This window comes from Solanum lycopersicum, chromosome 4 (genome assembly GCF_036512215.1).
Source record: "Solanum lycopersicum chromosome 4, SLM_r2.1".
Classification (NCBI taxonomy): Eukaryota; Viridiplantae; Streptophyta; class Magnoliopsida; order Solanales; family Solanaceae; genus Solanum; species Solanum lycopersicum.
Window position 1 is genome coordinate 40872443 of NC_090803.1, and position 10782 is coordinate 40883224.

Below are 10782 nucleotides of genomic sequence, written 5' to 3' on the forward strand. Positions count from 1 at the left end.
TTAGAGATGAAAATCAAAGAAGAAAAATAAAAAATCTCATCGTATAAGCCCTGGGGCGCCACGCCAACCAGAGACCCTCAAAACAGACCCTGTACTTCGGGATCTAGAGCGCCTAATGAGAGTGTCTATCCGTGAGGCTCTATCACTCCTAGGGATAGTGTCCGTCCGTCAAGCTCTGGCGCCCCGCGCCTCTCAGAGCGCCAAGGCCACGTTGAGATCCCATTTCCCCCCATCTTTTAGTACGAGTTCCTAAGTGATGTACCTACAATTCCTAGTTGATTTCGACACTCTAAAGTACATCTATACATCATGAAATCATCCATAAACATGAGATCATGGTCCTCGAATCCATAATCCAATTCAATGAATCAAATTCAAAGAAGTTAAGACAGAAGTCTAAAAGTTAAGAAGCAAGTTCTTAATGTTTCCAAGAGTTTTGAACAAACATTTTAAATTTTCGTAAGGCTCAACCTACAAGTTGAGCAAAGAGTAAAGAGTTGATTTAAATACCCAAAAACTATAACATAACTAAGTATTCAATAAGAGTTAAGTTTCAAGTTAAGCAAAGAGTAAGAGTTGAGTTCATTTCTCAAAAGATATACGGGAACTAAATATTCACTAGAACGCTTATAAATGTTTTTACATTTTGAGTAAAGTGGAAACTAAGACTTTCCAACGAAATTTGAAAAACAAGAAAAGGGAACATGGATTTCAAGAGGGCTTGTTGAAGCTAAAAAGGGTTGAGCAAATTATCTCAATCCAGAGGTAGGAGGTTATTTTAAAAGTATGAGATAAAGTATATTCTTGAAGTAGTATTGATCACCGATGTGGGGATGAGAGTTCATATTAACTCAATTCTCCATGTAAACCATGTAGTGATCATGGGTATTAACGAATCATACTTTTTAGATGATCACGTTAATTTAGACAGTGGATCCACTAGGTTGAGGATGTTCTAAGTGACGGCAAAATATAGGACAAATCTGGCAGCGTGGGTGAGACACTGTATCACCACTTAGGCTCAAGTGGTGGTTGTCGGTTAGAGAAACTCCCATAGAACTATATCACCTTCATATATAAGTATAGTTGAGTTGCTATTGCATTTTCCTTGATGAACTAAGTTGCATTACCATTTTACAAGCTTATATATATATATCGCATATGTTATAAATTACTTATATCATATGTTGAGTTGAGTACTTGTTGAGTTGAGCAGAGCCAATGGAATTTCATCATATTATCATCAAGCCTAAGTTGTGCATTTAGTATTCCAACTCGCATACTCGTACATTCAATGTACTAATGCTAGTGTGCCTGCATCGTCTAATTATGCAGGCGCAGGTAACAGGATCAACACCTATCACATTGTTGATCCAGTTTGAGCACTCAAAGTTAGTGATGAGCCTCCCTGTATCCCAAAGGATCATTTCTATATTCTTTTAAGTCTTTGAATTTCAGAATGTTATGGGGTCTGTCCCAACATTCATCACAGTTTGTTAGAGGCTTCATAGATAGATAGTCAGTTAATTCAATTGAGTCCATTTTATTTTAGATATGATGTTTTGAGATTAAATGTATTTTGGCCAGACTATTATGTTTTAAGTCTTTCTTTTAAGAATGTAATTATTTCATCATTTAGTTTAGTTAGTCTTCCATTGAGTTAAGTAAGACAAACCAAGGGTTTGCTCAAGGCCACCAACGGTCATTGGGCGCCATCCACATCCAGGGCATAGGCCCTGGGCATGACAGACTTGGTGTCAGAGCATAGAGTTGAAAAGTCTAGGGAGTGTATGAATTCATGTTTGTAGAGTCTTAGTCATAAGTGTGAAACATACCATATCATTGATTAGGAGGCTACAACATTTAGGAATTTCTTACTTCTTTCATACTCCCTTCGTTTTATAAAGATTGACCTGGTTTGACTTGGAAGACAATTTAAGAATATAAAGAAGACTTTTGAATCTTTTGGTCGTAATTAAAGTTAGGTCAAATGTACTAAATTGCCTTTTGATCTTGTGTCCTTAAACATGCCACGTTGGAAAGATGAAGTTAAAATGTTACCAAAAGAAGAAAGAGGTCATTCTTTTTGAAACATACCAAAAGGAAAGGAGGACATTCTTTTTGAAACAGAGGGAATATTTATTTTCATGTGTTAGAGTTTATCTCTAAAAAGTTTCCTTCTAATTTGTGCCTGCGCGTGTTTTTAGATAATCATGCCTCCACGAAGAGTAGTCAGATCTCAAAAAGTGAAATGGAATGTCGAAGAGCCAGAGGTACCTAATGCACCGAATGTGCAACCACAAGAAGATGTCACCAACGCTGAATTCCATGAGGCTATCAAGATTTTAAGCCAAGTTGTGACCAACCAAGTCGGGCAACAAAGAGGATCCCGACAAGAAGGGGATAACACTTCAAGGATTCAGGAATTCTTAAGGATGAACCCCCAAGCTTATGTTGCAAATTTATCCTCGAGGATTCGGGAATTCGGGACTTAGGTTCAAGTTATATTTTGTGACCCCTTATGTTGCAAATCTGTTTGACATTCTTCTTGAGAAACTTTGTGAACCTTTCTGTGTTTCCACACTGTTGGAGAGTCTATTATAGAGGAAGAAGTCTATTGTGATTGTTCTATTTCTATCAATCACAAGAACACCATGGTTGATCTACATTTTGATGTCATTCTAGGTATGGACATGCTCCATGCCTTTTATGAATCAATAGACTGTAGAACTCGAGTTGTCAAGTTCCAAATTCTTAATGAGCTAGTCATAGAGTGGAGTAGTATTTTAGCTAAGGGTTATTTTATTTTGTACCTTAAGGCGAGAAAGTTAGTTTCAAAGGGATGTATCTATCACATAGTCCGAGTTAATGACTTAAGTGCTGAGGTACCTTCCCTTTAGTCAATTTCTATAGTATAAAAGCTTTTAGAAGTTTTTCTTGATGAGATACCCAAAGTCCTCATGAGAGAGAGATAGAATTCATCATAGATATTATTCCAGATACTCGCCCTATCTCTATTCCGCCATATACAGAGTTGAAAAATCAGCTGAAAGATCTATAGATAAAGGTTTTATCCAACCAAGTGTCTCACCTTGGGCTCTCCGGTCTTATTTATGAGAAAAAAAGATGGTTCCCTTAGGATGTGTATAGACTACCGTCAGTTGAATAAGTTGTCCATCAAGAATAACTATCCTCTTCCAAAGACAGATTTTAGAACCAGGCATGGGCAGTATGAGTTTTGAGTTATTCCTTTGATTTAACATATGCACCAGCAATATTCATGGATTTTATGAACAAAGTCTTCAAACCTTATTTAGATCTGTTTGTCATCGTCTTCATTGATTACATGTTGGTTTAGTCAAGGAATGATGAAGATCATGCTAGTTTCCTCAAAATTGTTCTACAGACTTTGAAAGATAATTAATTATACACCAAGTTCTCCAAGTGTGATTTTTGGTTTAAGTCTGTGGCATTCTTAGGCACATTGTTTCCGGTGATGGGATTAGAGTTGATACCAAAAAGATAGAAGTAGTTCAGAGTTGGCCTAGACCCATATCTCCAACAGATATAAGGAGTTTCTTGGGTTTGGCTGGATATTATAAGAGATTTATTGAAGGGTTTTCATCTTTCTTGTCTCCTTTGACCAAGATAACTCAGAAGACAATCAAGTTTCAATGGTCTAAAGCTTGTGAGAAAAGCTTTCAAGTATTGAAAAAGAGATTAACAAGTGCTTCGGTTTTGATCTTATTAGAGGGTACTCAAAGTTTTGTGGTGTACTGTGATGCATCAAGAGTTGGTTTGGGGTGTGTGTTAAGGTAGAATGACAAGGTTATTGACTATGCCTCAAGACAGTTGAAGGTTCATGAGAATAATTATCCAAATCATGACTTGGAATTGGCTGCAGTAGTGTTTTCTTTGAAGATGTGGCGCCACTACATGTATGGTGTTCATTGTGACATATTCATTGATCACAAGAGCCTCCAATATGTGTTTGCTCAGAAAAAGCTAATCTCAGACAGAGGAGATGGTTAGAATTACTCAAGAATTATTACATGAGTATTCTTTACCACCCAGGAAAGGCTAATGTGGTTGCTGGTACCTTAAGAAATTTATCTATGGGATGTATCACCCAGAGGAAGAAAAGAAGGAGTTAGCTAATGATGTGCACAGACTTATGGATTCTACAAAAAAAGGAATAGTGGTAACTAATGGTGTTCAATCATCACTAGTGTCAGAGGAAGAGAAACAAGACCAAGACTTTATCTTGCTTGATTTTAAGGACAATGTTCATAAGCAAAAAGTATTGACTTTTGAACAAGGGGGAGATGGTATGATGAAATACCCAGGTAGATTGTGTGTACTAGGGTGGATGGACTCCAAGAGAGGATCCTTGAGGAGGCTCATAGCTCAAGGTATTCCATTCATCCGGTTCCACCAAGATGTATCGCGATTTGAGAGAGGTATATTGGTGAGAAGACATGAAGAAAGATATTGATGACTTTCTTGTTAAGTGCTCGAATTTCCAATAAGTGAAAGTAGAGCAACAAAGGCCTGGAGGGTTGGATTAGACAATAGAACTTCCAGAATGGAAGTGGGAGATGATTAATAGGGACTTTATCACAGGCTTTCCAAGATCTCACAGGCATTATGATTCTATTTGGGTGATCGTCGATAGAATGACAAATTCAACCCATTTCTTGCCGGTAAAGACTACCTATTCGGTCATGTATTATGATAAGTTGTACCTTCAAAAGGTGGTGAGACTTCATGGAGTTCCGGTCTCCATTATTTCAGACAGGGGAGCACAATTTACTGCACAATTTGGGAAATCTTTCCAGAAATGTTTGGGTTCAAAGGTGAACTTAAGCACTGCTTTTCATCCTCAAACAGATGGACAAGCATAGCGTACTATTCATACCTTAGAAGATATGTTGAGAGCTTTTGTGATCAACTTTAAAGGGAATTGGGATGTTTACATACCTCTCATTAAGTTCGCTTACAACAACATTTATTATTAGTGCATCTAAATGGCTCCATATGAGGCTCTTTATGGGAGAAGACACAGATCTCCTATTGGGTGGTTCAGAGTTGGTGAAGCAGGGTTGATAGGACCAGATCTAGTTCACCAAGATATGAAGAAGTTGAAAGTGATTAGAGAGATTGAAAATGGCACAGTTGCCAAAAGTCCTAAATAGGTGTTAGGAGAAGGCCGTTAGAGTTTGAGGTGGACGATTAAGTGTATCTAAAAGTTTAACCCATGAAGGGTGTTATGAGGTTTGGTAAAAAGGGGAAACTTAATCCCAAGTATATCGAACCTTGTAGAATCTCCAAGAGAGTTGGCAATATAGCTTATGAGTTGGAGCTACCCAAGAGTTAGAAGCGGTTCATACGGTATTCCATGTGTCTATGCTGAAGAAGTGCTTGGGTGATCCTTCATTGATTACACCAACTAAGAATGTTAGGAATAAGTATAGTCTATACTATGAAAAGATTCTGGTTCAAATTTAGGACCATCAAGTTCGCTAGTTGAGAACTAAGGAGGTTGCATTAATCAAGGTCCTTTGGAGGAACAAATTTTTTGAAGAAGCAACTTGGGAAGCTGAGGAGGATATGAAGAGAAAATATCCACATCTCTTTGAATCTAGGGAGAATGCAGATCAAGTTACTAAATTCTCTTCTTAGCACTTTATAATACTATGTGTAAGAATGTATTACTTGCTTTTGTTGGTTGAGTACTAAAATGATGTTAGTACCCTTAACTTAGTGGAAAAGTTCTCATCCGAGGACAAATGTTCCCAAGGGGGAGACATTGTAACATATCGTAAACCAAAATAGCTAGAATTAATCAAAGAAACTAAGAATAGTTATTTTTGGAAAGAATAGGAGAAATCTGGAAAATTTTCTAAGTGTAAAAGTAAGTCTTTGGTCATTTTAAAACGGCCATAATTCTAACTCAAGATAAGTTAGGGCCAGTTCTTTATATGGTTGGAAAACCCTTTAAGAGATATTTCCAATGCCACCGAGTTTGCGTAATTTCAATTTCGTATGAGGAGATATGCCTATCGGATGTTGGGTTGTTGCATTGAGGAAAATCCAATCCGAATTTTAGTAAGGTTAAAGTAGTCTTTTCACCCTACTATTTCCTAATTTATTTTAAGGGTTTATTAGGGGTAAATTTAAGTCTTAAGTCAATTTTTAGAAGATTGAATACGCTTATGGCTTGGGAGAAAGAGAAAAGATCAACATTTCTCCAAGATCGTTGAGTAAGTTTTGTCGGGGGTGATCCCTTTCAGGTATGTGAGATATTTCTGTGATGGGTTCTTCGACCCACACAATAATATGTCTAATTCAACACAATTAGAGTAAATTGGATAAGGAACATTGAAGTTCTTAATGAAAAATCGTTGAATTCTTGTAAGGTTAGTTGTAGTATACCTAAGGTTGTTTGATTCGTGTTTCTAGGTTGTTTTACGAGTATAAACTATTGGGTATTGATAACTTTTAGTGATACTAAGTGTTCGGGGGAAAGATCCATGGGAGTTTAGAAGGTTTAGAGATGAAAACTGGAGAAGAAAAATCGAAAATCCCACCGGATAGGCCCTGAGGTGCCGCGCCAACCAGAGCCCCTCAGAACAAACTCTGTCCCTTAGGATCTGGCACGCCTGAGGAAAGTGTCTATCCATCAGGCTCTGGCGCCTTGCACCTCTCATAGCGCCACGACCACCTTGAGACCAGTTTTCCGTCATCTTTTAGTACGAGTTCCTAAGTGATGTACCTACAATTTCTAGTTGATTCCGACACTCTACAGTAATCTACACATCATGAAATCATCTATAAACATGAGATCATGGTCCTTGAATCCATAATCATATTTAAGGAATGTTAAGATCAAAGTAAAATAAGTTAAGAGGCAAGCCTAAAAGTTAAGAATCAAATTAATGTGAGTTCTTAAAGTTTTCAAGAGTCTTAAACAAACATTTTAACTTATTTGAAAGTTCAACCTACAAGTTGATCAAAGAGTAAAGAGTTGAGTTAAATTCTCAAGGGAACTAATAATTTCTTAAGAGTTAAGTTTCAAGTTAAGCAAAGAGTAAGAGTTGAGTTTATTTATCAAAAGATAAAAGAAACTAAATATTCCCTAGGAAGTTTATAAATGTTTTTACATTTGAGTAAAGTGGAAACTAAAACTTTCCAACAGAGTTTGAAAAACAAGAAAAGGGAACATGGATTCCAAGAGGGCTTTTTGAAGCTAAAATGGAGGGTATTTTTAAAGTATGAGCTAAAGTATATTTTGGGAGTAGTATTGAACATTGATATGGGGATGAGAGTTCATATCAACTCAAGTCTCTATGTAAACCATGTAGACATCATGGGTATTAAGGGGTCATACTTTTTAGATGATCACGTGAGTTTAGCTAGTGGATCCACTAGATTGAGGATGTTCTATGCGACGACAAAGTATAGGACAATTTTGGAAGTGTGGGCGAGACGCAGTATCACCACTTAGGCTCATAGAGGTGGTTGTTAGTTGGACATCATCGTCTTATGATGCAGATGCAGGTAACAAGGGTCAACACTAGCGCATCATTGATCCAGTTTGAGCACTCAAAGTCAGTGGTGAGCCTTCTTACATCCCGGAGGATCCTTTTTATATGATTTTTTTGTTTTTGAATTTCAGAATGACGTGGGGTCTGTCCCAACATTCATCATAGTATTGTTAGAGGCTTCATAGACAGATAGTTAGTTAATTCAATTGAGTCTCTTTTATTTCAGATATGATGTTTTGAGATTTAAATGTCATTTTGGCCAGACTATTATATTTTAAGTCTTTCTTTTAAGAATGCCCGTATTTCATAATTTAGTTAAGTTATTCTTCTGATGAGTTAAGTAAGCTAGGCCAAAGGTTCACTCAAGGCCAACAATGGTAATAAGGTGCCAGCCACGTCCAGGGTGAAGGACCGGGCTTGATAGTCGATCCTCAAATAACTATGGTAACTGAACCCCAGGTTGTGTCATTTTTTATGATCCCCACATCCCGTGTCACCTCGATCAGACGTCCACAAACTTCATAGTCTGCACTTTAGAATCTCTAGATAATTTGAGGATTAGGTTTGACAACAAAATTTTGGTGCTATATATAGAAGCTCGCTCATGGATGTCGTCATTGATATACCACAGGATGTTAATATCATATCCGTTCATAGTGCTAGCCACTAGAACAGTTTGATCACGAGTTAGAGTATTATCCATCAAAGTGGGACAATACAGGAGCGTATTATAACCCATCAGAACTTTCTCGTAAAGCTAAATATATTCTTCTTAATTGGATCCAAGTTAGTAACCTAATCAACATATTCAACTCTCTCAGTGATGTAAATGGTATTCTACCTCAGTATATCGCCATTTTGAGTCGAATCCTTCATCTTATCCCTCACCGTCCTCATCTAATGATCAAACTGATTAGAAATGGTAACAATCTCATTCTTCTACTAATATAAGTAACACTAAATTGTGCGCTCTGTATTGTCTACTGGTGCTCTATGAAAAGGTGTACTAGTGAGTATTAGTGTACTACTCTGAATATGGGCACTGGATTCCTTAGGTTTGGGTCTATCATAAGGATATTGTAATGACCCTCTATTTTCAAGTTTCCTCCAACTATTACTTCAATCAAGTCACTTCCTTTCATAATCTCTCCAATTCCCATCTTTCTCCTTATTTCTCTACTCAATTTCGAGAAGTCCATATTTTTCCAATTAACTTCATTATTAATTTGAATAGACCTAGTCAATCCTATTTGGGCAAAACATATGTACTAATTCTTTGATTTCAGTTAGTAAGAGGAATCTTCAACTAAGAAATAGACACTCAATTTCTCTATCATTGTTCCAACATTAATTCCGGCCTAGTCTTTGAAAGGTAGGACGATACCCCCACTCCCATGTTCAATAGAAATTGCACCTGTTCATAGAAGACATCAAATTTTTCATCTTAATTGTTTCTATTTTTGCTTGAATGCACTACATTCACATTCTTTGAACCACCTCAAATAAAAACTTGGTCAATATGTCCATTTGTGTCATTATTTTTCAATATTCTCGTCTCTCTCTTCTTCATTAGGCGAGGAGGAAAGACCACCCCTTGACACTTTAACCTCCCTAGTGAAAATTCTATTTGTTTTCACCATCCTATCAAGTAAACTAGATGTAAAGTCAAAAAGCCGACTCATAATAGTGTCTCCGACAATAATATAAGCACAATCTTATTCATTTGATCAAGTGCCCGATAAAAAAATTACAAAAACACATTATACAATATATTATGAGTTGGACAGTGAATCAACTTTTTTGAAAATGCAACAAAGTTCATAAAGAGATTCACAAACATTTTGGTGAAAATTGTCAATCTCGTCCAGAGTTGCAACATTCAAAAATATGGAAAAAAACTATTAAGGAACGCAACACTTAGTTCAACCCAAGATGTGATAGCACCTTCAGGCATCTTACCTAACCAAGTGTGGCCTTTATCGTAAGAAAGAAATAATAACCTCAATCAAATCAAACTTGACTTATGTTGTCAAATATTAAAGGAACACACACATTAATAAAAAAAATTGAGATGATTGTGTGGATTCTCACGAGCTTGCCCTGCATAGAGTCCTTTTATTTGAAGAAAATCCAACATCGTACTTGTGACATGGAAGACTATTTTTCCATTGTTGGTGGTAATCGTATGACACTTTATCGTACTTGTCACATCTGGCAGTGTCACTTCCGCATGCACTCATGTTTTCTCCTATTGAAACAACAAAACAATAAACAAGGTAAGGTTAAACAACAAGAAAACACTAGTGAAATAGAACACTTAAATATGAGAATTTCTATCCACCCTTCCCCAACAACGATGTCACTGTTCATAACATTGAACTACACATTCAAATTCATTGCGTAAACAATCATTTGCAATATATAATTCAACTAAGAGTTGACATAGATTGCACGAGGAATGGATGGATCTAATTCACCCTATTTTATCTCACTAGAAGTTCGAATATTGATATAATTTCTGCATGAAATTAAGTGGAGGATTTTGAGTAACAATTTGAATACAAAATCTGAATGGTTACTTAATCACTACAATTTCACCATCACAAATCTTAAAACAAGGTAAACTTGTGAAACCAATGCAATGCTTTAATCCAGCTAAACATTTCCAAGATTTAGCTTTCAGATGAATTCAATCGAGTCATTATCAACTATCCATTTCACTCCAATGTCCTTTCACAAGCAACAAAAAATATCTACAATAAACTAGAGTTTGCAAGCTCAAATAATATATGAAAACATAAATAGACAGGTTGATCCAAATTAATTCAATATTTAACAAGTAGTTAAGTAACACCCTAATATAGATTAGTCATCCATACATTACACACCCCTAAGAACAGGGAATTTTGTTACTAATGACATAACTAAAATAAATATACCAATATTATCAACCATAGTAGCTACTTGAATTGAAATCTACAAGTTGTTGACACCAAATTTTGAACCCCCCCAATATGAATTAATTAACGAGTTTCTTAAATTCCAAAACGAGTCGAAATAATTGAATTTATAAAACTCAAGATATTTTTCTCCAAGTTTTTTTTATCGAATTTTTTTAATTTTCAAATGATTAATATACTTTCTTTATATATTCTTATATAGCTAGTTTATTTATAACTTATTCAAAAATCATCTCAAAAGGATTTTATTTTTACTTAAGACTTTATAAAATTAA